This window comes from Apus apus, chromosome 2 (assembly GCF_020740795.1).
Source record: "Apus apus isolate bApuApu2 chromosome 2, bApuApu2.pri.cur, whole genome shotgun sequence".
NCBI lineage: Eukaryota > Metazoa > Chordata > Aves > Apodiformes > Apodidae > Apus > Apus apus.
Genome location: NC_067283.1, coordinates 51,862,804 through 51,889,304, shown reverse-complemented (window position 1 = coordinate 51,889,304; position 26,501 = coordinate 51,862,804). Strand labels below are relative to the sequence as shown.

The window sequence follows — 26,501 nt, the reverse complement described above, 5'->3', positions numbered from 1 at the left end:
TGCTTTACATGGCTTTCTTGAAATCATGTACTGCTGTAATGTAATAATTGATATAAAACTGTGTGAAGTCATCTTCCACTCATAAATTTCTTTCTTGTCGGTGTGAGTACACCATCTTTGTCTTCTACTGTAAATGACATTCTGTGGTGATATCCAGTTTCTGCATTGCCCAAAAAAGAATTCAAATGTATTTATTTATTGAACATATTTAAAAACAGTGCAATGTTTACTTTTTAAAAAATCTCAATTTTAGTAGGAAAATTCCTAAGAGCTTAGGGTACTGAATTAAAAAGAAATAATGAGAAATGTAAGATCAGAAAATGCTAATACAGGGTGAGGAAAAATGCTACTCAAAAAAAAGCTATCCATCACTTTTGGTTAGGCAAAAAAAAAAAAAGTGCTTAACGATCTAACCCTGTCTGTCTGAATCTGTATCTCCTGAACCACCAGTGGCAGAGAATGCAGTTGCTTTCTTGCATCTTCATTTTCATCAGAGTTTGCTTTGTCAGGGTCAAAAGTATTCCAGGGATTTAATTACAAAGCATGTTTTCCTGAGGATCCCACGGGTATACTGCACATACAGTTATATGCCACCGTACTCCAACACAGTGTAAACAGTGTGGCTCAGGACATGGAATAATTGTGAGCCCTGGCCAGGCACCTCTTCAAGCCAGTTTTTTGCTAACATAACTTTTTCAACAAAAACCAACAAAATCTAATTTTTGAAGTCAGTGCAGGTCATATCTTTCATGAGGCAAGTGTCTGATTTTAGTTTTGAGCTGCAGACAGAGGTTCTTGTTGTTATGTGCTCTGTTGGCTTTAGACTTAGGGATGTAAATTTGGGAGTTCATTCTAGACATACTGAGAAGAGGGGATTTTCTGCATTAGAAGTTAAGGGGACATACAAGGATGCTCTGACTGCATAGCAGTAGCACAGTTAGAGCTTCAGCTTCTTGTTATTTAGAAATAGACAATGGTTGAAGAATCAATTCTAAAGAAACCACTTAAATTGGTTTATTTGATTAAGAAAGATTTTGGTCATGCTGCCATGCATATGGGTTGACAGAAAGGTTCCACTTGGATGAATTTCTGAAAGGGGAAGATGCATGAGAGGTGTGAATGCTGAGATGTGTGGGAGAAGCAGCAAGCCCGGTGCTTAAAAGCTGAGGGGGCTGCTCAGTAAGGTCAGAGCAGCATTGCAATGAACAGGAGATGATGTAAGTGCAGGCAGTGTTGCACAGTGTGGATCACCCTGCATGTTTTCAGAAGAGCAGACCCACTTCCAGAGGTCACTTATGTGTCATGATTCTTCCCACTGAGGATTTTTGTGGGAACTTGAACTTCGCTGTAAGTAGAAAGTCAAGTTCCAAGAAAATTTCAGAAAAGTAGCCAGCCTGCTGCTTCCTCTTACAAACTTAGGCCACAACAGGAGAGTAAAAATGAGCATACATGGGGAATTCTGCAGGAAAACCAATGGATAAGGTTTTTCTTTCTTCTAGGGACTTATTCAGGGGTTCGTTTCTATTGGTGTTTTCCAGTATGATCAGGTCAAACTTAGTGAGTCCAGCTACGCTGCACTGTAACTTTTGTATGTTCTAGTGGTACCATGTTGGATGAATACTTTCAGTATTTTTAACAACTGTTATCTCAGTGGTTGTCTGAAAATGAAAGCTTTTATCTTTACTGCAGAAGTCTTGATTGTGCAGGTAATATATTGAACTTTTCCTGGGCTGTTGAGTGGGCTCTCTGAGGAGCTTGCCCATACATTGCCTTATTTCCAAAGCATGGAATTTTAAAAAGGCTTCAAAGGTATGGATTGTGTGCAAAGAAATGTGGCAATGGTGTTTGCTTAGTGTTAGTATAGTTTTGGTCAGAAATGGCACAGATTATGTGTCTGAAGTAATTTCTGAAAATGCCTATTCATCAAGAAAATGAATTTTGTCTTTTCAGGAATGTGAGCTTGAGGACATGTGGAACTGCTGTGTTGGTTTTCTGTTTACCAAATATGAAATACACTGAAAATAAAAGCTCTCCAGAGCATACTAAATAAAATCTGCTTGTATCTCAAATGTGGTGTGGAAAAAAGACATTCTAGATTAAATACTTCAACTTGAATTAATTTCTTCATCAAACCCAAAGAAGCTGTTCTTGATTTTCATAAATCTGTCATTACTTTGCACTACAGTGGATGTTTACTGTAGTTCTGTGAGTCCTGAGTCAGTATATTAATTTGCAGTAGCCACATTGTTGTACGGATTTATTTGTACTTGGAATTCCAGTGCTTTTCTCAAGTGATGTAACCCACAGCCCTAAAAATTAAACCTTATGTAACGGAGGCCATGAAGCTAAGGATTATTGGGAAGGTCATAAGCTCTCTCATGTATAAAAATACTTTACCAACTAGTGCAGGAAACCTGGTAGCTATTTCATGGAATGAGGTCTGAACCAAAAATTCCCCTAGCATGGATGGTTCGGGTAGGACTACTTTCTCTTCCAGAGCCAGACCCACAGTGCACTCTTCACTGGTGAAGCCTTGACCAGCTCTTCAGCTAAAAGACCATATTAGCCAGTTCCTAGAATAAAAATGTGGACTTAACAAGAGATTTATTACATGCAGCAGAGAAAATTGGTTCATGTTAGATAAAAGCATCTGTGCTTTTCATATCTAACAGAATCTCAACATTTGATTCAAGTGACTTTTTTCAGGTACCAGCCTTGCACTCTGTCAGAGATGGATCTGCCTGAACTGTCCATAGTGGTAACCACCTTTTTCTCTTAAATGGTACCCCACAATAACAATTAGGTTATTTTGCTAGTGTGGCTATTACTCCAGCTTTATCAAAATTAGATTTCATGTGCCCCAGCTATCTTTTCAATTTTCTATGTGTTTCTGAATTCATCAGGGCCTTTTCTAGTTTTGGCCAAACTTAACAATTTGATATCACTTGCCATTTCAGTGCTTGACTGTTGTTCCCAATCATTTAAAATTGCATTAAACAGTGATCCTCATTCTTTGAATGCCAGCCTGCACTCTTAACCTCTTTCTATGTCTCTTAATGGTTTAAATATGATAAAAATTCTGACATCCATCATCTGGGGAAAGAAAATGTTAATGTGAAAGACAATGCCTGGAGCATGGACCTGAGGTTCATATAAATTAAAGTTTTTAGGAACAGTATCATATAACTAGGAATTTATCCTCATGAATCCCCCACCCACCTCCCCTCCCTGCCCTGCAAAGAAAGAAGCCAATAAAAAGGCAACAGGTGCAGATAAAGGCTTAAGTTTTAAGATATATATATATTTTTTTTACAAAGAAATCACTTTCTTAAAAGACAAAGGTGAAATAATCACCTTTTTCTCCCCTCAAACATATTCCATGCCTTACAAATTACTTTGGAAGCACTGCAATGTCACCGTTTGAACATCTAAACATAGGTGTCTGCTCGTCTCCATGCTTTGGGTGGATTCAGGCCTGGTCTGGTTCTTTGCCTGGTCTCCCTTACCATAAAAATAGATCCCAGTGGTTCAGTGGTCCCTAAATGGGCCCCCTGTGAGACAGCCAGTAATTTTCCAAGCATCCCCTGTTTGACAAATGCAATACTAAACATGCCTGGGTAGTTATCACCTCCAACAAAGAAGAAATCCTGGCATTTCAACTCCAAGGCTAGCATCCCTACTGTTTGAACTGAAGGGATGATTTTATTAACTGCTACCATTAGCATTCACCATCTCCTTTGTGAACCAGCCAGCAACTAGCCAGTGTATGACAAGCACTTCTGACCACCCAGTTTGTTGTTTAAATAGTTCAGAGAGTTTAAAAAAAACCAGGCCCTTGCACCACCACCACCAAACTTGGCATGTCCTAGAGAGCTTTGTTTGGTGCTGTCATTGTGTCCTGAAGAGGAAATACTGTTGCACATTTGAAGTCCTGATCTGGCAGTTCAGAAATCTGAGTGTAATTCTCAGCTGTAAAGCAGTAATCTGGTGTGAAGCTGGAAGGGCACTTACAATTTTTCTTTTAGTTTCTGACCTTTGTGTCACTCTCCTCTTTTGCCTTTGACTTGTCACACCTGTTTGCTCCACAGGCCTTTTGCACTTTGAGGACAATCTGTAACTTGCTTTTGGAGTTCATATGGTGATCATTTGTTTTGTGTATCTGTGTATTACTGGAACACTAATTCTCTGAATCCAGCTCAGAATTCAGTGCTGTTCTGCCAGGCAAATTAGTTTGTGTTTTGTTGTGTTGTTTTTTTTTTTAATTTTTCTTTCGTACTCTGTTTTTCTGCTCCCTTTGGGTGTTTTGGCAAAGTCAGACATTGCCAAATCTCACAGCCATATACATTGTGGCACAGAGAGCTTAGGTAAGAGTCTGCAGGCTGGTCACTCACAACTGCCAACAGTGTTCTAAGAGATGGAGCACTGCAGGGTCAGGGGCCAAAACAATAGATCACAGAGGTGCTTTTAAGTTGAAGGCATTAATTGTTTGCATGGAAGACAAGAAGAATTTTAAAGCATTTTGTGTGTGTGTGCATATCTGCCAGCTGGACATCAGTCTCGTTCTGTAAATACATTTTTCACAATACTTTCAATCACATTCTCTATTTCCTACCTTCTGTTGGGCTTGTCCACTCAAATCTGGTTTAGTGCTTCATACAGTCACAGCTTAAATCTTGTATGCCCTGTTACAAATACCTATTGTTGTTTTTCATCAAAAGCAGAATAAGCTGTTATTTGGCATGTTCATAGCAAAATATTGCACTGAGGGCCTGAAGCTATAACACCTCAAGCTGTGACCTTGCTAGATCTAAGAAAAACAAGGCCTAGCAAGCTGGGAAGCTGCCTGGGAAAACCTGAAGACTGAAAAGCTATAGCAGAGTGGGTGTGGAGCTTTGGGTTTTGGCTTTCCTTCCTCTGACTTAGCAATGAACCAGTTGCCCAGCGTGACAAAGCTCTGCAGTTGTAAGTGCTTTTATTTCAAACGGACCAAAAAACTTTAAGATTAGGTTATCCCTTCTGACTTAAGGCAGTTAACAGTTGTGAAGTGTGGGCCTCATTGCTGTAGTCTGGCTGTGTTGCTGTATGAGGGAGGCAGACACCTCCAGGAGGCAACAGACTTTGGGTCCTGGTGACCAGAGAAAGTGTGAAAGAAAGAGAAAACACCTAAGCATCCAGTCATGAGTCACAGCTGAAGATGCTGACCTTGTGCTATCTCAAGGCTACTTTGGAAGCCTTCCTTGCCTCCAGCAGCTGGCTCCAGCTTAGCCCCAGAGAATGACCAAGGGAGGCAGAGATGAGGTTTTGGGTAGAATATGAGCCTGGGAGGCATGTGTCTCTCAGTTTTCTTTCTGATGACTCTCAGTAACCTGGGGGATGTGTTTTGGGAAAATCAGAGCTCCTAACTGAGTGTGGCAGAAGGCCACTGGTTGGAATTGACTTCCTTGTGGATGCCAAAGATTTATCTGGATTCAAAAAGAGATCACATGAATCCATGGCATAATACTTCACAGATAAACGCAAAGATACAGCCCTGGTTTTGGGGAGCTTTGATACACTGCTGGAAGCTGAACAGTGGGTCAGGAGGGCATCACCTGTGTGCTTGGCCTTTGCTTATTCTTCTCTGATGGGATTTGCCTTTGGCCATGGTTGAGAATGGGCACAGACTGAGACAGTCTCTTGATCTTACCCAGTACTCTTACCTCATATTCCTATGCTCATAAATATTTTGAGTTAATTATAGTTGAAATACCAGGATCGTAGGAGATCCTTAAACAGGATTTTAATGAATTTAACATGTCTGCTGGTGCTTCAGTTGGCTGACTGCTATTTTTCAGTAACTGGTTGTGCCAGTAGTGTCTTCATCCAAGGCTGCACTTGAAGTATCTTACAGTGACAGACAAAGATACAGAAAAGCTGTGCCTGTAGGCAAACAGGTAGACTCTGGCATCAGAAGGGACAGGGGCTCAACTGGAAGGAGAGTCAGAGAGTGAGTCTGTGTTTTAATTTGAGGAAGGAACAAAATAATATTACAGCCCAGAGAAGTAATTGTCAATGGGATGTGAGACTCTAAGATGAATGAGCTAAAGCCACAGGGCTTTATGAAAGGGCGTTTCCTCTTTCTGTAGTTGTTCTTCCCTGTTTTCTATAAATGTCTCATTTAATAACAAGAAGATGGTGGTAAACAGTTCTGCAGTGTTCCTTTGCAGGTGTGTATTTTTTTCCAGAAACCATATGGGAGGAGGGAAAGGTTCTAAATTGACCATATTGTTATTAAACAATCATAGTTTTTATCACTGTTTGCTTATAAGAGATCAGCTTTTTGCACAGCTTCCTGTTTCCCTAATCAGCTGGAAGAGCCCTTGTTAACTGAGTAGGAAGCAAGTATTTCATTAGGTAGTGACAGGAAAGTGAAGGTGGTTGGAAAACTCTCCTTCCTCTGCCACCTCTAGTTTTAACATTTTCTTTCTTCTCCAAGTTATGGCAGAGACCTAGGACAAAAATCTTAGCAACTGTCAAAAGAATAAAAGAAATCTAAGCTGTTCTCTGATTTTATTTTTTGGTTTGAAATAGTGTATGTGTTTGTGTCTGGTCAACAGGTTCCTTGAAAAGCCAAACAAATTATTTTCTATTGCTGGATCTAAAAGCAGTCCTGTGATTTAAGAAAAGAGGAAAGAAAGTCTCCCAAAGAGAGGCTGAAGCAACTTTGGAAGCTTTTTGTGGTTTAGTATTTAGCGTTTTAAAAATAAGAGGAAAACCTGAACTCCGGGGGGAATGACTGGGCTGGGAAAGACTGTAATTGCAGATGATATCTTTAAGCCCTGGCAGACACATTGAGTGATGGGTCAGGCAGCTGAGAAGTGTTCTAGAAAACCTGATTTTATGTGGGGTAGCAAGGAGCAGCTATAGCTGATGGCTGTGTTCACCTAATTCTCAGAAGGGAAGAAACACAGTGTCAGTTGGCATTGCTCAAACATCTGAGTGTCTGGTTCCCTCTTGGATTACACTAAAATTATTAATGTTCTCCTTTCCTGGTATACACAGAAACAATGATGACAGCATCTTAGGTATTCAGACTGCTTTGATTGTTTTCATCTGCAGGCTCTTTGGGCTATATAACGCTCAATCCATTCATCTGAAATTTTGTAGGTCTATGTTGGCATAAGTCATGGAGGACATTTCCCCTCAACTCAGGGACAAGTGTCCCTGACAGCAGATGAAAACACTAGTTTGATTCTGCATGGTCAGTTTGAAGAGGGAGGATGGATGAACAAGAGGAGTAGTAAATAGTCTAGAGGTTATTTCAAGAAGTACAGCGCCAGAGGGAAGGAAGTTAATGAGATCTTAGTATTTTTGTACCCTGGAGCCATCATTGTTGTGTCCTTCCATGTCCCAGAATTGGCACATTCCAAAACAGAGGTGTCCTACCTGGTTATCTACCATTTGTGAATGCTGCATAGGGTTTGAGTCCCAAGGGACTGTAAGCTGGTTCTTTGTATCAGTATAAGCAGTATAGGGGCTGAAACAACGGGCTGCTCTGAAAAGAGGCAGGTAACATTTAATAGCCTTAAGGAGCAATAGCTGGGAGCAGAAGGGATGCCAGAGCAACTGACTAGACAGACATGGAGATTGGCTGGGATATGGGCAGCCCATTAGGACACATTCAGGAGCAGAGAGGAAGGCCCTATGGCTTTAATGAAGGCTTTGTTTTTCTGATTCTTTTGCAAAGCAATACTTAAAGTGGTATGTCATTTCCTAATCTCATGAGCATGGTTAATTAGAGGCTATGTGAATGCTAAATGAGTTTTGGCCCTTTTCCTACACTGGAAAAAGTGGGAGGTAAAGGAGAAAGAAAACTACAGTGGAGAACAAAGGTTGAATTTAACAGAAGTGTTCTTGACAAGCCTGTCCATGGAAAAAAGAAAAAAACAAACAACACACACAACAAAAACAACAAGCCAAAAAAACCTCAGATGTTTTCAAGTTAAATATTTCATTCTGGTAAAAGCAATCATTGTTTCTTTTCCATTTTAGAAAGTTTTTTACAGAAGGAAAGTAGTAGACACAAGTAATTGAACTTCAAAAACCGTGAAACAAGGTAGGTGGTGGACTGGTAGTAACAGCTGCTAACAAGACAGTGAGTAGGATATTCATCCCAGATATGAAAGAAAATGTTACCTTCCCTGTGCCTGAAGAGCAGAAGAAGCCTAGGTGAGAGGCTGAAAGATCTGTAGATGATAAGCAGAAGGTCCTGAAATGAGGATTCACAGATAGCAAAGCCATGGCAGAAAAATCTCAGTTAATTCTTTCCATTTAAGTTCCTTCTCAAAATGCTTAGGTGGCTTCCTACATGATCCTTTCATCATAGGAGACAAACGAGGTGAGTTGTCTCCAGCTCAACTGGCAGTGGAAGAGCTAGTGTGACAAACTGATGCAATGAATAATTGTGTTTGCATTTCTAGGACCAGCTGGTTTTCACCCAGACGTTCTGAGGGAACTCAAATAGGAAATGGCAAACTATCAACTCCACTTCATAAACTGCCACTTAATTTGATTTTAGATATCAGAACAATGACAAATGTAATACAAATTTAACAGACTTTGTGGAGACAAAATGCTGTTTGTCTTCCTTACATATGAGGGAAACGGATAGAAAGCATAAAAAGAATAGAATAGTTATGTCCATTAGCCATATGATAGGATAAAGAAAAGAATCAGTGTGGTTTGCTGAGGGGGATTCTCTGTTTCTCCCAAATCTGTGTTGACTATAAAGATGCTGTTGTGTTCAGTGAAGATACTGTTCTGAATATTGTGGAAATTAATTTCTAAAATGGTTTTACATGATATTTCATTAAGTAGCCTTGTAGAAATGATGCCCAAGAGGAAAGGTACTATTGTGAATTAGGAGCTAACTGAAGAGTGAAAATAAACAGTCTGGTTTTGTAGTTGAAGAAGATTATCAGAGTGTCATGTGAACTGTGTTTTAGGCCTGTGCTTCGTGATACAGGAAAGGAATTAATGACAAGATGACAAAGTTTGCTGATGGTACAGTAGTATTCAGGGTAGGAGAAAAGTGTCAATGATATGGTAGTATTCAGGGTTAAAAAAAAAAAACCCAAAATCTGTTATTCCAGGTTTGTAGAAAGGTATTGCGGTGAAGGGGCAATAAAATGGCAGATTGAATTCCCAGTAACATATATAGCATAAGCCAGCTGTAAATACGCACACACAATTAAGGCTATAAACTGGTTATTACAATTCAATATAGAAATGTTGAAATCATTACGTCTAGCTCTTTGAAAACATCAGCTCAAGTGGCAGCCAAAAAGTCTATTCCTGATAAGAACTTATTAGGAGCCAAACTGAAAATTCATTTATGCTCAGGATATCTCTGTGTGTGCATAACCTGGGCACCCTTGTCTTTCTCTGCTCTCAGAAAAGGGTATGACAAAGCTAGAAGCCTCATAGAAAAGTGATAGTTAGAGGAGGGAGATGACTTCAGAATGTGATTGGGCAAATTCAAGGAAAACAAGTCATGAACGGCTAATAACAGAAATTAGAGGTGAAAATTAAAGTGTCTGAACTTGGAAGTATATAGTAGGAATAGTGGTGTTCTGTCTTCCCTCAGCTCTTGTAGTCTCTTCTTCAATGTCTCCTAGTTGACGCTGCATTTCTCACTGGCCATGGGAGGACCTTAATCACAAGGCTGGCTCTGTGCTGTTCTGGTCTGGGCTTTGCAGTCCAGTAAACTATTCCACTTCCTATGAATTGTTGTAATCTTTGGGGGAAAAAAGTAAGTTTTTGATCCAAACCTGATAGTTAAATCATGAACTTGGTGGTATACCCTGAATCAGGCTGAGAGTGGGTGTAAACTTGACTTGCTCAAGTTGCTCTTGTCCTGTGTCAGAAATGGAAGTATTTTGTGTGAGAGGAGGATGGGGAAAGCAGTTTAAGATTTCTCTTAGTAGTTTTGGCTGAAAAAAAAAGTGTTCCTGTGGGATTCATAGCAAGATGGTGAGAGTCTTTTTCACCCTTTTAACAGTAGGGTCTGTGGGCTACTTGTCACATTCTGTCTGGAGGGAAAGGGCCTGTAGTCACTGTCAGACCACCTTGTAGGCAGTTAGGAGGGATTGTGTATTTCATGCAACTAGAACACCCTCACAGGAAAGACTTAAGGAATCATGCTTCAGGATCGACTGATTCCCAGGAGCTTACAGAACACTTGCAGCATTGATTGCTTTATAAACCTGATGGAGAAGAACAAAAAAAATTTGCAGTACTTGATGGTGTCCCCTGAAATGTCTATGTGTTGGGGGCCAATTGTCTACTGCTCTTGGTCACAGGAAAGACTTCCTACTTTGTAACTAAGGTCTCATTGCTTGTTGAAGGTTTTCATACTTGTTGGTTCATCTGGTCTTCTCTTGTAATGCCTGTCACAGCCCCGGCAGAACATGCTAAAGAGCTCAGTTTTGTTTATTGTCTTTTAAGGATGAGGAGGAAACAAAAAGCAACAAGAAAAAGGTGATGTGTTCTTAAATATCTTAATTATGAATTCAAAATTAAACAGTTAGAAAACTAAACTAGCATAATGTCATGTTTAAAACAACACAACACAAGCCAGTGTGCATGTGACAGGGAAATTAGGTATGTGAGTGAAGACCCAAGCCATATTCCAACAGTCTGTTGACATTACAAGCATGAAATATGGTTGCTTATAGTATTTGGCAAGGGGATTTCAGAGTAGATTCTTTGCTTTTATCCTCAGGGGGTAGGAAGTGCTCAGGCCCTCACTAGAGGTAGTTATAAATATTAACTTTATAAAACCAGTATTGAAACTCTACAGAGAACTACAAAGCCAGACAGCAGAACTCATTGATACAAAGGTATCTGGGGTCTGGCAGAGCTGTCTACCAAAGAAAGGAAAAAGACAGAACCTGAAGACTTTGTTACTTATCTGTAGCATTGATTGCAAAGCACATGGAACTTCCAGGGCTGGGTACTGTTTTGGTCTCATGTTTTTTAGATTTCACTCCTACATCTGATCATGTGGTACGAAAAAAATAATCTTGACAATGAATTAAACTTCCCCACGTGGTTTTTCACCGCTGCATATAAAATTAGCTGCCTTTGTATTTGCTAATCTCTAGAGGCATTGAACTCAGGAAAATACTATGGGAGAGTGGGAATGCAGCACAGTGATGACTGGGTTGGACATAGACTGTGTGTGTTTCACTTCTGTATCAAGATGAACTGCAGAATGTCAGGATAAAGAGAACCAGATATTTGCATCATTATGAGATAACGTAATGACTATGTTTTACTGAAAGGAACAAAGTTTTAGTGGCTGAAGAAATCCTGGCAGCAGCTTCTTTTTCCATTCCAAACACTTTTCCCCCCTCAAACTCTAAGGAAATCTTGCAGTGCTGCTTGTAAAAAGTAACACCGGTGAGTTGACATTATTTAGGGGATGGGAGGTCACGCCAGCTGCTCTTCAGTGAGTGCAACAGATGTTCCTTCCTAAAAAGGACATGCTGTACTCTTTCTCCAGTGTTCTGGTGTCTCCAAAATACTGTATATCAAGTGCTACAGCTTTTGTGCAGAGGTCTTGGCATTAGGTATTTATAGTTACTCCTACACGAGATGACTCAGCCCCTCTTTTACACAAAAGAACACAGTTGGTTAAAGCCTTCCAAAAATTGTCAAGTGGGAAAACTTTACAATGGAAGTGGATCATGCCCCTGGGGTTTTACTGCTGTATATTTTGGTTCACTAGTGAAGTCCTATGGTAGTCTTGGTGCTTTGGTTCTTTTCAGTAGAAAAAAACAAAAGAGGGGTTAAGAAGATATACTCCCTTAATGACTTTGCTACTAAAGAAATCCAAATCTGATGTGAGAATGCACTGGGTTGATTTTAGGCTGCTACTGGTTAATGTCCAGTGCTTCTGATGAAACACTCTAAGTATACTAAGAAAGAAAGATGCTGTAAATGTAGTCAGGAAAATGTGCTCCATTTAACTGCAGTTTTGAATTTAAACTGACATTATAGGTGGCCAGTCTCCTTGCTTCTATCCTGGGATGACACCACCACTGTGTTACATGATGCATTTTTATCCATTTACTTGGATAAATGAAGTATCAACATTTTTGTTCGGTTTGTTTTTTTGTGGTTTGTTTGTTGGGTTTGGTTTGTTTTTGGGGTTTTTTTTTAGATGAAGGTCCCTTAGTTTGGTGCTCAGTACTGATTTGGCCAGCTACCAGACAAGGTAATGCTAGGAAATAGCAAGACTGCTGACCAAATAGAGCAGTGACTTCTGTATTGCTACCCTTAGGCTTCCTCTGACACTTGGGATGGAACTTGCTGTTTGCAGTCCAAATAAAATAACATCTAGCTAATAATACTTTGATTTGCTGGAAGCTGGATATAATGGGCAGGTAGTATCTTCTTTTTGCCAGGAATTTAAAAATGTCAGATTTTTGGTTAAAAGGCCAAGTCTCAAGATGAGGGAGTGATGGAACAGGCTTCTGGATGTATTTTGAAATGAAATGAGTGTTTTTTCATCTGCTAATTCTGGAGTTAATGTACTTATTTTCTTGTCTCTTGCTCCCTTTTAAACCCATAATAATTCCTAACTCTATATTTTAATTTAATTTTGGTTTTGTTGCTTTTTATATTTTTTTATTTATTAAAAAAAAAAAAACAACACCAAAATAAAACCACCACAAACCATCCTGGAGACACACTATTTCCCCTTACAGCAAGAGTGCTGATAATCTGGTGAAAGTCATAGAGCCATAGAATCATTAAGGTTGGAAGGGACCTTAAAGAACATCAAGTTCCAACCCCCTGCCATGAGCAGGGAGCCCTACCACTAGACCAGGTTGCACAAAACCTCGTCCAACCTGCCCTTAGAAATCTCCAGGGATGGGGCATCAACAACCTCCCTGGGCAACCCATTCCAGTTTCTCACCACCCCTAGAGTGAAGAATGTCTTCCTAATATCTAACCTAAATCTCCCCTCTCTGTTTAAAACCATTACCCCTTGTCCTATCACTATCCTCTCTGATGAAAAGCCCGCCCCCCAGCTTTCCTGCAGGCCCCTTTCAAGTACTGGAAGGTGCTATGAGGTCTCCCCAGAGCCTTCTCTTCTCCAGGCTGAACAGCCCAAACTCTCAGCCTGTCTTCATAGCAGAAGTGCTCCAGGCCTCTGATCATCTTGGTGGCCCTTCTCTGGACCCTTTCCAACAGGTCTACATTTTTCTTGTGCTGAGGGCCCCAGAAATGTACACAGTATTCCAGGTGGGGTCTCACCAGAGCAGAGGGGCAGAATCCCCTCCCTGGCCCTGTTGGCCACACTTCCCAGGTTGCAGCCCGGGATGTGTTTGGCTCTCTGGGCTCCAGCACACACTGGTGGCTTATGTCGAACTTCTTATCTATTACCACCCCCAAGTCCTTCTCCTCAGGATTGCTCTCCAGCCATTCTCCCCCCAGCCTGTATTTGTGCCTGGGGTTGTGCCGACCCAGGTGCAGGACCCTGCACTTGGCCTTGTTGAACGTCATGAGGCTGGCACTGGCCCACCTCTCCAGCCTGTCAGGGTCCCTCTGGATGGCATCCCTTCCCTCTGGGGTGTCAACCACACCACACAGCTTGGTATCATCAGCAAACTTGCTGATGATACACTCAATCCCACTGTCCATGTCTCCAACAAAGATGGTAAACAGCACTGGTCCCGATGCTGACCCCTGAGGGACACCACTTGTCACCTGCCTCCATTTGGACATTGAGCCATTGACCACAACTCTCTGGGTGCTGCCATCCAGCCAATCTCTTATCCACCAAGTGGTCCATCTGTCAAATCCATGCCTTGTCACTTTGGAGACCAGGATGTATTGTGGGACAGTGTCAGATGCCTTGCACAAATCCAGGTAGATGACATCCGTTGCTCTGCCAGCATCCACCATCTCTGTATCCTTGTTGTAGAAGGCCACCAAGTTGGTCAGGCATGATTTGCCCTTAGTGAAGCCATGTTGGCTGTCACCCATCATCTCCTTATTTTCCATGTGCCTTAGCAGACTTTCCAGGAGGATCTGCTCCATGACCTTGCCAGGCACAGAGGTGAGACTGACCAGCCTGTAGTTCTCTGGGTCTTCCTTTTTCCTCTTTTCAAAAATAGGGGCTATGTTCCTTTTTTTCCAATCAGTGGGAACCTCACCAAACCACCATGACCTCTCAAATATGATGGACAGAGGCTTAGCAACTGCATCCGCCAGCTCCCTCAGGACCTGTGGGTGAATCCCATCTGGTCCCAGAGATTTATGCACCTTCAGGTTCTTTAGATGGTCCTGTGTGTCTTACTGATCTAATGTCCCATTGCAACTGTAATTTTGAAATCGTTTGCCTTATTTAGTAACCGTTCTAGTTTTCTTGCTACTTTTTGTCTCGGGGATTTTCCTGAAGTTTATAGCAGCACTCAAATCTTGCACCAACTTTGCATCATCCATTATAGAGCTGAATTTGAAATTAGCATCTCTGGACATTTTTATTTCTTTTCAATGGGAGTTTCAGCGGTTCTGAAAACTCTTGGTTTGGGAAATCTTGTATTATTAAATCCACCAGTATAGCACAATCTCAGGAAGTACAAGGTCTTCTTCAGTGCGTTGCTTCTCTGTCTCATCGTTACACACGCCCTGTCTGCAGCTACTGCAGTAACTGCATTTAAGATTTGCACCTTGAACCCCAATGGCTATAAATCAGGAATAAGTCCTAACTAACATCTTCCCCTCCTCTGCAGGGTTGCTGTGAAATGAGAACATATTGCACAGTTGGGGGGAAAAAATACCCCATATCCTATTTCCCACCTTCTGAGACTGCCTGCACCTGGGTTTCAGTAGGTCAGCTGCACTGGTGGCTGTGCCACTGGTACTTGGGGGCTTGGCTTCAGCCCAAAAGCAAGACTGTTGTTGTTTTTTTTTACTGGTCAGATGTTGTCTGTGAAGCATGTGGTGGTGAATACACAGTGGGATTATGTGTAATTCACCCGAATGCCATGTTTGTATTAGGGCAGTTTGCTCTGACCATAGGGGTTTTTTTGTGTGAAATGAGTTAAATGATTTGTGATTACCCTGGAGACTGTTTAGTATTTCTGTGAGCCTCAAGGGAGACAATAGCCCCATGCATTGTTTTTGCTCAGATGTTTTCCTCTTGTTAGTAAACAGGATAGCCATAGGAATTTAGGATGAAAAATGTTCTGCTTTGCATTTGTGAAGTGTTTTTTTTAAAGCGTGCCTGCAGACAGTACTTAATCAGACTCAAGGAAGTTTCTTTAAGATAAGTGAACAGCATAATCTCTTGTTTTACAGATGAAAAAGTGAGATAGTGAGACAAAATAATTTGCTCAAAACTACAAAGGAAGTAAGCATCAACATCCTGGGATTAAAACTCTCTAGCTTTGGTTTGTTTTCCGGTAAAGTCCAACAGGCGCAATAGGGACTAGGTCAGGTGGAGAATGGGAGGACATTGGCTACTTGTGCAATCTGCACCCAAGCACTCAGGTCCCCAGTGATGGGTTCATCAAAGGTAATTTGTATGAAATTCAGTTATATTTATTTCCTTGAAATATTTCTTAGTTGGGATGTAGTGAAACTTCTTTGTTGCAGGAGATTTCTGTTTAGTATTTGTCTGAGCTGTGGCCAAGAGGCTACATAATCTCCAGAACTATTCCAGCCTCTTGAAGGAAGTGATTTTTGACCTTTCTTCTCAGTTTTTTTGTTCTTTACTAGACTGCTGAAGAAGTAATGAATCTAGGTTTGAAGGTAAAACCAGGCAAGGAGAGAATGTAGTGAAATATTTGACCTAGTCTTGAAAACTTCCTGTGGCTGTGTTTCTTCTTGATGTAAGCTGCCTCTAGTAGATTTTGGTAGGTTTTGGTAGAGAAAGGTATTTCTACTTCATGCACAATACCTTTGATGTTTTGAAACTTGGTTTTGTTCCAGTTTGGAATTAAAATGGAAAAATCTTGCTGGAGTGGGATGGTGACTACAAAGGGGTATTGTTTTCTTCTTGACATTGACTGTCTTTCAGCTCAAGTTTCCCAGCCTTGAGGTGGTTTACGTAGCTGGAGATAGGTGTATAATTATTTATTAATTTAGACACAGAACTGTTTTTATGGCTGTGCCTGTACTACTGAATTAAGCATCACTAGGAAGCTCTACTTGCTGCTGTCATTCAGTCACCTGTGGTGCCACCTTGTAGCATTGCTCCTGGCATGGTTTTGGATGAAACTAGCCTTCTCCAATGATTCTTGGGCAGACTTTGGGAGCTGGCGTGTGCTGTACATGGCTCCCGCTGGGTGGCGTGCATGATACTGGGAGGGAAGAGTTGCCAGATGTTTGCTTGTGGTCTTATCTGGCTCCTCCCAGGGGTGCTGCTCAGCCTCCGAAGGTAAAGCAGGGATGAAGCTGGCTTATTAAGGATTTTTAAGGGGATTAAAAGCTCTTCTTCTGTTATTGATTTTTCTTAAAAATATCTCTTTCAGAGATCTAGGCTCACTCTGAAGTGATTTATTTTTATTATTTTTTTTTTTTTAATATGTTAAATATCAAGTTAAAAGCCAGTCATTACACTATTTCTGCTGGTGACTTAGTCCTGGAGGAGCAGCAGTGTCTGCCTGTGGGGCATTTCACACTGAGAACAGCAGTAGGAGGGACTCTGCCATCTCCTTTTCTCTGTCAAACTCTCTCAAAACCATACCATGATTCCCCAGTGGCAGCTCAGGAACCCCGGGGGACCGATTTTGTTTGTGCCGCCTTGCAGTTGAAAAGGGAAGAGGAAGGGGGGAAAGCAGAAACAGCATGTGCTACTTGCAGCCAAACCCTGATGCTGTGCTGGCATGGCAGCTTGCCCCACGTAGCCCCCAAGCACATGCAGCCATGGTGTGTGCCAGTCTCAGACGTGGAGAATTTATAGAGATGCATTTATCAGTGGAGGGTTTTGGTTTGGATTTGGCAGGTCTACAAAGATGGATAACGTGGCCAGGGTGGTTTCACAAGTGCCCGCCTGGATCCATGTGAGGAAACAAAGGCCTGTGGCTTCTCTTCCACCAGTGCAGGGAAAATCCTCTATCGCTCTTGGGGGAACTGATTTTCTTTGGGTTCATTTGGATTCTTTACTTATAATGCTGTAGCTAAGGCTGTTTGTTAAAAGCAGCAACGTTTCCATGCAGGAGGGCTTTCTGGAGCTACTCTAGATCACATATGAAAGCCTTTATTCCATTTCAATGGACCATTTTTCAGCAAGCATTTCCACCCAGTGCCCATCTTGGTGTGGAGCTGTGACCAGACAGAAGACATTGAATTATCCCCAACAGAACTCTAGGGGCACTGGCCAACAGGGTGCACTTCACATGCTGATGCAGCATGTGAAGCCCCTCTGCTGCATGGCTTCTGAAAGCCACCCATGTCCATGGGACTGCACTTGAAGTTAATTGAAACCTCCATCTTGTTTAGAAATCCCTGGGGGACATATAGGTAGTGGCCAGTCCCCAGAAACTTGGCAGAGATTAGGGATTAATAAAGTACAGATATGACCATTGTCCTTGGGCAGGAAATTAGTCCCTGGGAAGTTTTGGGTCTCTGCATTTTGAGGCTTTCAGGGTGGAAAAGTGCAATGACCCTGTGATAATTTTAGAGGGGAAGGACAGTAGCACAGAGTGCTGATATCATAGAATCATAGAATCCTAGGGGTTGGAAGGGACCTCGAAAGATCACCTAGTCCAACCCCCCCGCCAGAGCAGGGTCACCTAGAGTACATCACACAGGAAGGTGTCCAGGCGGGTTTTGAATGTCTCCAGAGAAGGAGACTCCACAACCTCTCTGGGCAGCCTGTTCCAGTGCTCTGTCACTCTCACAGTAAAAAAAAAATTTCTGATATTCACCTTAAACCTCCTATGCTCCAATTTGTATCCATTACTCCTTGTCCTATCGCTGGTCATCACTGAAAAAAGCTTAACTCCATCTTCTTGACACTCACCCTTTACGTATTTGTAAACATTGATGAGGTCACCCCTCAGTCTCCTTTTCTCCAAACTAAAGAGACCCAGCTCCCTCAGCCTTTCCTCATAAGGGAGATGTTCCACTCCCTTAATCATCTTTGTGGCTCTGCGCTGGACTCTTTCCAGCACTTCCCTGTCCTTCTTGAACTGAGGGGCCCAGAACTGGACACAATACTCCAGATGCGGCCTCACCAATGCAGAATAGAGGAGGAGGAGAACCTCTCTTGACCTACTAACCACACCCTTTCTAATACACCCCAGGATGCCATTGGCCTTCTTAGCCACAAGGGCACACTGCTGGCTCATGGTCATCCTCCTGTCTACCAGGACCCCCAGATCCCTTTCACCTACACTGCTCTCCAGCAGGTCAGCCCCCAACCTGTACTGGTGCATGACATTTTTCTTCCCCAAATGCAGAACTCTACACTTGCCCTTGTTAAACTTGATCAGGTTTTTCCCCGCCCAAGTCTCCAGCCTGTCTAAGTCTCTCTGAATGGCAGCACAGCCTTCTGGTGTGTCAGCCACTCCTCTCAGCTTGGTGTCATCAGCAAAATTGCTGAGGGTACATATGATATGAGCATGTCTCTGCAGTGTAGTGTCTTTGATGGGATGGGTTTAATGAAAGAAGGTATGATTCTTCCAGTCAGGATGAGAAATCAAGATTTCTGCATCCCTTTTAGAAGCTGGCAGTGGCCAAGACTGTATCCAGGAGTGTGCTTGGCGAAGTAAGCAAGATAAATTGGAGAAATGTAAACATATAGATCCCTTTGCCAGCTTTGCAGGCAGTTCTTTTCCACTCACAAATGTCCAGAAGTCCCGCAGATTGCAAAACTGTAGCTACGTAGTTATCAGTAACTCAGTTTAAATCTAGTTTAGCTACACGAGTTATACTCTTGGGATGTAACATAGATAGATATTAATCTTTCCCAAATCATGCTGATTATTCCCATTCATTTTATTCTGAATGTCCTTTGCTTTATGTGCATAATTAAACAACTCAGTTTTCTTACTTTTAAAATGTGTCTTTTCATGTTCACATTTTTTATTATGTCTATACCTTCAATTTGCAAATAAACTGCTTTTTTTAAGGTAGTTTAAGAAAGTTAACAGATCAAGAGGTTTAAATTTCTTTTTGTATCAGTTACCTCTCCTTTGGTTTCTCTTCATATGAAAACTGATTCTTTTGAAAGGCATTACTTGGAATAGTTTGAAAGACTGCTGGCAGTTATTGCTTTTGTGACAAGAATAATCAGATGCGTGGGGCAGACATTCTTATGGCATAAAATAGCAGGAACTCTCTGGTAACAGGGGGGTAATTCTGCATAAGTGGATTTGCATGAGGAAGAGATGTAAAGAAACTCTAATACTACTTTTTGCATAGAGAGCTTTTTTTTTTCTGTAGAGACTTAGTTTTGGTTAAAATGGGCTTGATTTGAAATGAGAACAAGTTGCTGTCATTGGAATATGCATTTTCTCATCATTCTCATCCCTGGAAGAAAGAATTTCAAAATCTAGTAAAGCTACATAAACTCTGAACAACTGCAAGTAAGCAGTCTGTTGTACTACCAGTAAGCACTAATGCTTTTCCTTATGAAATTTTGCTGTGAATTTCTGCAGCTCCTGAAATGCACTTTTAAAATTTTTATGTATTGTAACATTTGGGTTAGAATTTTTCCTATGTTTATCAGAAATGGAAGCTGAGTCAAGTCATAGTCTGTGTGCTGAATGATATTTGCAAGTGAGAGGAAAATTTTAATGTAGGAAAATTGAGACGTTATGCCTAAAAGGTACAGGGAATAAGAAATAAATGGGGTTTCCAAGAAAGAACAAATTATATGCAGACACTGACGTGGCATTTAGAAAAGACACTATGTAGAAGTGGAAAAGATAGGCTTTTTATAAAGTTACGTGAATATTCCAAAGTATAAAGATGAGAAAAATTCAGTTTTTCAAGCTGGGGACATTTCATGCTACAACATTATAAAGCTTTTTTTTTTTTTTTTTTTCTGTTTGTATCCTTATGTGGGAAGATGCAGTCTAGAGCAAAAGGGTTGTTTTTTGGTTCTCCAACTGTGGTTGGTGGGGTTTTTTTCATCACCTTATGCTCAGTGTTTTTCTCTTTGGGATAGTCATTTCCATGGGAAATGGTTGTGAATTGTCCCCTCATTTTTAATTCTACTTTTTTCCCCCCTCAGATTTAGAATGAATTCTTTCTAAATAGAGTAGATTTGTTGTTTGGCTTGAGTTTTTTTGTTACATTTAGTAAGTCCTTTAAAACTTTTCCTTAAAGTAACAAAGTTTTGAGAATTTGTCAGCAAGAGAACTCACAATTTTTATCCTTCAGTTTAGAAGAAATTTTTTGTATCTTCAATATAACAACTTCTATCTTTCTATCACAAGAGAAAGAGAAACAGTCTCCGAAGTCCTTGCTTATCTGTGACTACAGCCATAATCCGCAGTAACCTTTTATCTCAAAGAAAATTGGTTTGAAAAGGGAAATGAAAAGCTATGGAAGCAAGGAGTATAGACTTTGTATTTAAGTAACTGGCTGATAAAGTGGTTTGGAAGAGGTCAACCAGTTCTTTGCAGTAATATTTTAAAGTTCAAGTGACCAAAAATAGCACTGTTTATTCTCTCGTAAATGTGGACAAAATGGTAACTTGTTCTTTCCTGCTTTTTCAAAAAGGATGCTTGGCCATGGTACAAAGTGAAATATGGATGTTTTTATAAAGGTTTATTTGATAGCTAACCAGCAATTTATCTCAAATATAAGAAAAATAGAACACTCTTTTTTTGTAGAATTTTTCTAGTTTGGAAAAAATCAAAACTACAAGCCCTCTAACCAGCTGCAGAAAATACATGTAGAACAACTAAGATGGTACATTTAAAAAACGTGATGAAGTACAATCACCTTTAATGTTTCCATATAAGCTATTTTAACAATTGGGAATCCTCAGAGTTTATAAGCTGAGCCAGTGCTATTCCATTTGAAGTACTACCTGATCTTGCTGGATTCTGGGCAAACAGTTAATCCTACTCTTTAGCTGCAAGCAGAAACATGAGGCCAAGCCCTTACCTGAATTGTCAGCTTCTGCATGAGCTGAGCATATCCCATAACACCAGTCTCTCTCAGTGCATAGTACGAGAGCTGAAACGTGTCCTTTTAGGAACTGGAAAGTACAGACGTGGGTAAAACGTCAAAAGCAAAGATTTCAGTAATTTTATTTGGGCTCTGTTGGGATGAAAATGAACAATGAACTCTTGGGGGGGGGGAAGGCAGATCGATGTAAATTCAATAGCCAAACAATGCTAAAACTAAGCTTTGATTTTTAGCTGGGTTGCTGGGTTTCTTTATATCATGATGGAAGTCTGGGAGGTCAGTTTGGTTATGTGCATCCTTCAGACTGCATTTTTCAGTGCGGACATTCTTTGGTGCTTGACCTGACTGATTTGGATGGAGTTCTTGTGCCTGCTTCTTCTCTCTTCTGTTTGCTTGAGACATTATTCTGCTGTACTCTGAGTGAATTAATAGCTATGTTGTGGCTACAGGAATATAAGTCATAATGGAGCCTATTTCAGGGTTGCAAGTGGCTTTAAAATCATTGATTATTTAACTAGGAAGGAGGATCCGTCTGGGTAATGTTCCGGGTGATTTATAAATATCCCCTAATTGCATTATGTTGCAAAAATATGGAGAAGCCTGGATCCCAGTAGAGAACGTTAATAGGTCTTTCATGAGTCTTCGTGACCCCACCCTTCACTACTTTGATTAAACAGCAGGAAAAGAAAGAAAACCACCCTCGTAGCTTTCCAAAACATTGCAGTACTTTAGTTCCTTTTACTTTAGTTTGGCTAGCAAAAATTACAGCTTTGGCTTCGTAGCAACTGCTATAATTACAGCTGCAAAAGGATTTCAATTATAGCACCCTTTTTTCACACTATTGTACCTTTTTAGGTGGGGAATGAAATTTTCTACGTGACATGGCTGTGAGAGGTAGAAGAAATGGGACTTTCTCTACCAGTCCTTGGATTTGGGCAAGGTTGGAAAAAAACCCACTTGAACCATTTTATTTTGTTATCTTTTTAACATCCAAACAGCTTGCATTCAGCAAATGGTTGACTCAGGGAGTACATTTTAAAGGTTTGAAAACCAAAAGTGCTGACATGTAGCTCAAAGTAGTAAAATATAGGTCTAAAAGGTCTTTGAGTACTTTCAAGGGAGGGGCTTTCACAATCAGCACCTGAAAAATGCCCTTTTTGTGACTGACCGTAGTTAGGAGCTGACACTCTGCAATAAGGATGTACCAGGGATTGTGTGGTGGGAAGAGACAGCATGTATCTTCCTATAGAAGTGTCAGAGAGCTGACATCCTGTTGGGATTTGGGGAGTATCTATGAAGCCTTCTATCTTTGAAAGCAGCTGCAATAAACACCCATTCTTTCAGGGTGGGGAGGAAGTGGTGAAAGCTGTAGATCATAAAATACGTATTTTGAAAGTACAGCTATCTGAGAAGAAAGTGAAAGCTGACATCTTGATGCTTGATTTCCAGGTAAGCTGTCCCTCTGCTTCTGATGGCAGGCTGTTCTCAGAGCCAGGGGCTACCCTATCATGTTAAGCTCCTGTGAGGAAGCCCACGGCCCTGGTGAGGGACCGTGTTGCAGTTTAGCACGGCAGCACACCTTCAGAATGTGCTCTTTGGAAATCCCTCACCCAAGTTGGGTGGAGCGCCAAGGCCAAGCACACTGTCTTAACTTGAGACTGTAGCCAAGAGCCAAATACCCAGCATTACTTCAGTGAGTCTGGCTGGGAAGTAGAGACAGTATACTGTGATGTGCATGAACTTCTATTGGGCCTCTGGTACGTTTTTAAGGGAACCATTTTTCTGATTATTTTGTTTGTTTGTTTCTTTTAAATCCTCCTTGCCCAACTAAGATTGTGAAGTGCCAGTAGTTGGTTTTTGAAGAGACTGAGATCTTTAAACTGATCCCCAGTAAGATTAGGAATCAACTGTATGATTAATGAAAAGGAGTACACATCCAGCTAGGACTAAAAGGTGAATCTGAAGATACACAATTGTCCTTCTCCAGAGTGACTTGACACTGTCGTGACTCCCAGTGCATGATGTATTGCTCACAGCACACAGATTGAATGTGAAGATACTGGTTTCCTACAAACATTACCTGTTAAATGTACTCTTTCCAATGGTTTACAGCTTGGAAGGCCTCTAAAAATGTTAATCTGAGCTTTTTTCCCTGAGTGGGAGTCTTCAGGTACTATAAGGGAAGGATCGTAGAGGAGATCTACTTTATAACTACAACAAAATCAGAACAAGGCAATTATAAAGAATGCTGCTTCTTAGAAACTTATGGCTAGCTAAAAAGGATTTGATTAATTATTCATGCCACTAGGATTAGTTGACATAATCTGTGTTTGATTAGCAAACCAGGTACCTAGGCTGTAGCCCTATTTCTACCCTTGTACCATCACATGCTGTGCCCTCTGTTATGCAGGACTGTGAAGCAGATAATAAAAAAGAACTGCTTCTGAAAAGACTTAATAATGAGAAGGCAGCTGAGCCCACTCTGAAGCCTGGCTGTGCTAAGTCATGCCAGCACAGCTGGGAGAGTGGCCCTGCAGTTGTAAGAGGTTGCCCAGTGTTACAGCCAGGTGTTGTGTAGCATGGAAATGCAGCTGCTGTGATTGGAAGGATGCAACTGGCCTGCACGGTGCCCAGTCTGCAGCAGAGTTCCATGTGGAAGGCTCTGAGGCTGCTCTTCAAGTTTGTTGAGAAAATGGGTTTTGCTTTCCGTGCTGGGTTTTTCACATTCACTGCCTCCTCTCGTCCTCTTTTCAAAAAATGTTTCCTTCTTCCTTTACACTTTGTGTTTGTTTGCTATCCGACCAGCCAGGTATTTGCAGTGTATTAATAGAAAGAGATGTTTTTAGGAAAGCAAGGGTATACTTTACACTTACTTCAGAGACTGTGATCTACATTTAGATTGCTTTAGGAACTCCTTCTGGGGCGGGGGAGGCAGGGAAGGTTGAATATATGAATTTTCCAGCATGCAGATGGGTTGAAAATAAGGAGAATTAAAAACAGCACCAGGAGTTTTTAAGAATAACTTCGAAAGCAAGAATGAATAGCATCTCCCTTTTTTGGTTTAAAAGATATGCAGTGTATGTCTGAGTGCCTTCTGTATAAACCGCTCCTGACAGCGTTGTTGTAAATGGCTGTGGAGGTGTTATTTTGGCTGACTAAAGGGCAAGTGCTTTCATTAAGCTAGAAGTGCCATAGAAATTTTACAAAGCAAAAGTGGCATTTGTCTGCCTTTCCCACAGCTGTCTCTGTGCCTCCTTCCCTTCCATGGCACACTTCATCAAGGTCTCCTGACACTGAACTTCCCTCCAGTGAGGTTTGCAAGATCTGAGCTGGTGAATGAAGAGTGGATTCAGGAACTATGGAATGGACTGGTCTAGCCTTGGCTCTTCTTTAGAAGTATAGATCTATTCTTACCCCTCAAAAGTATACAAGGGTAGGGGTATCATTTTGCCTACATAAAATATTTGGATATTGTGGCTTCACTTTATTCAAGTGGCAGTGATGAACATAAAGATGAGTCTCTATTACAGGTCTAGGTTATACATGAACCTGAGGGTCTTTTAATGGGCTCACCACAGATAGCAGCAGCAGCAGGTAGACACCATAAACTGCTGGAAGGACAGAACAGGATTTTACTTTATGAAAGAGTCTGGGAGCAAGTTGTGCTGTGGAGAGGGACTTGGTTTCTTGCTGTATGTTATTGCTGTATTCAGAGAAGTGGGACTTCGCATATACTCTTAATGTAAGGCCAGGATTTCCTGTCTGCATCTTCACTCTCAGCTCCTAACAGATGTGGAACAGATAGTTTGTTTTGGGGAATATTAGTTAGAAATATGTCCAGGCTTCACTGTCACTGACTAAGGCATTCTTCCTTCCCATCCTTTTAAAATGGTGTGTATTTTTAGGTTGTCATGTGTTTGGGGGTCTGTTTGTTAATGTATTGTTTACTGTCTGTGGGGATTGCCCAGATCAATTCTTAAGTAATACCTTACATTCAAACCACATGCTATGTCTGTCTTGATAAAAAGCCAATTTAAATTGTATGTGGGATTTGTGTATATGTGTTTAAGAAGCACTTTTAAAACCAGCCTAATGGGGCTAAGCTTGAAGTTTGAACATAATTGATAATGAAGTAGAGGTCTTCCAGAAACTTTCAGGTGTCATGCTTTTGTAATAAATGGTTAGTGCATTACAGTACAGTGCAAAACACAGTGAAGAGAAGCAGAATATGTTACAGTTCTACTAAATGGAAAGAAAAAACGGGGCCCGTTTTGAACTGTTGCAGCTCTTGTAGCTTATTCTGTTGGCTCAAGGCTGGGTGGGAGCTCAGGGTACTACCCAGGATTTTGTATTGTGGAGAAATGATCATACAAAGTGCAGATTTCTAAAAACTATGGATGTGAACTGCATCTGCATTTATGTAAGAACAAAATAATCACTGTATGCATGGTCAGTTGGAAGGGAAACAATTTATGTGTCAAGCTTCACACTCATGTACCCAGAGGTCCAAACAGAATGCAAATGGGTATGTGCCATTTAGGCAGTGATTTTCAGGGAAAATGGATTTTAACTAGTGCTTTGGCTTAGTGTTTGAGAGTGACAGTACTGCTTTGGAGGTTGTCATATGAGACATTAATGTGCCAACTCTTGATTGCACAAGTCATTATTTGAGGAGTTTAGTAAATTTCTACCCATCAGTTTGGAAAATAGAAAAATGTTTCTTTGACCAAGTGCTTTAAAATAAGTGATAAAAGTGAAAGTGATTGAAGGATATGTAAAATGCTACTTTCAAAGTGTGAGTTTTCTCTTGTGGCATGTCACAAGTGTGTTTCAGGACTGCACAGCTGCAGTGGGACAGTGGTATTCACCTGCACTTCACCTCAATTAGGTGTGCAGGTTTTCACTTCTTTGATGTTTTCCAGTAAAAATGATTTCTAGACTCTCTGCATTCAGTAACCAGACATTGTTTGAAAAGGAAAACTTTCCCATCTTTGGGTTTCCAAGAAGGAGATTACCAGGTAGCTGTGGCCTCTCCTTGATAGAGAATTTTCATTTTAAATTCTATTTACATTAGACAAGAAAGTAAACTGTCAAACCTTCTGTCTTTATGTAAACTCATCTTTGCAAAGCAGATAACGTTATTGTGGTTTTTGTAGTATACAGAGAATTCCACAAAGATCTCACTTGTTATTTGCTAAGGCATTAAGGTTTAACAGCACTATGTGTGTCTGTTTTGCCCAAGGATTTGAAGTTTTAGTAAAAGGCTTCATCCATCTACAAGCGGCTTGGGACTTGCTGGCAGTGAATGCTTATTACTTTATTATCCACTGGAGGATTTGTCATATATTTTTATGTTG

At 40.9% G+C, this 26,501-nt stretch overlaps 1 protein-coding gene across 2 annotated transcripts in view; it reads left to right on the top strand.

Moving 5' to 3' along the window:
* Positions 1–26,501, top strand: part of ITGA9 (integrin subunit alpha 9) — a 226,490-nt gene that overhangs the window by 77,866 nt on the left and 122,123 nt on the right. The window lies entirely within an intron of this gene.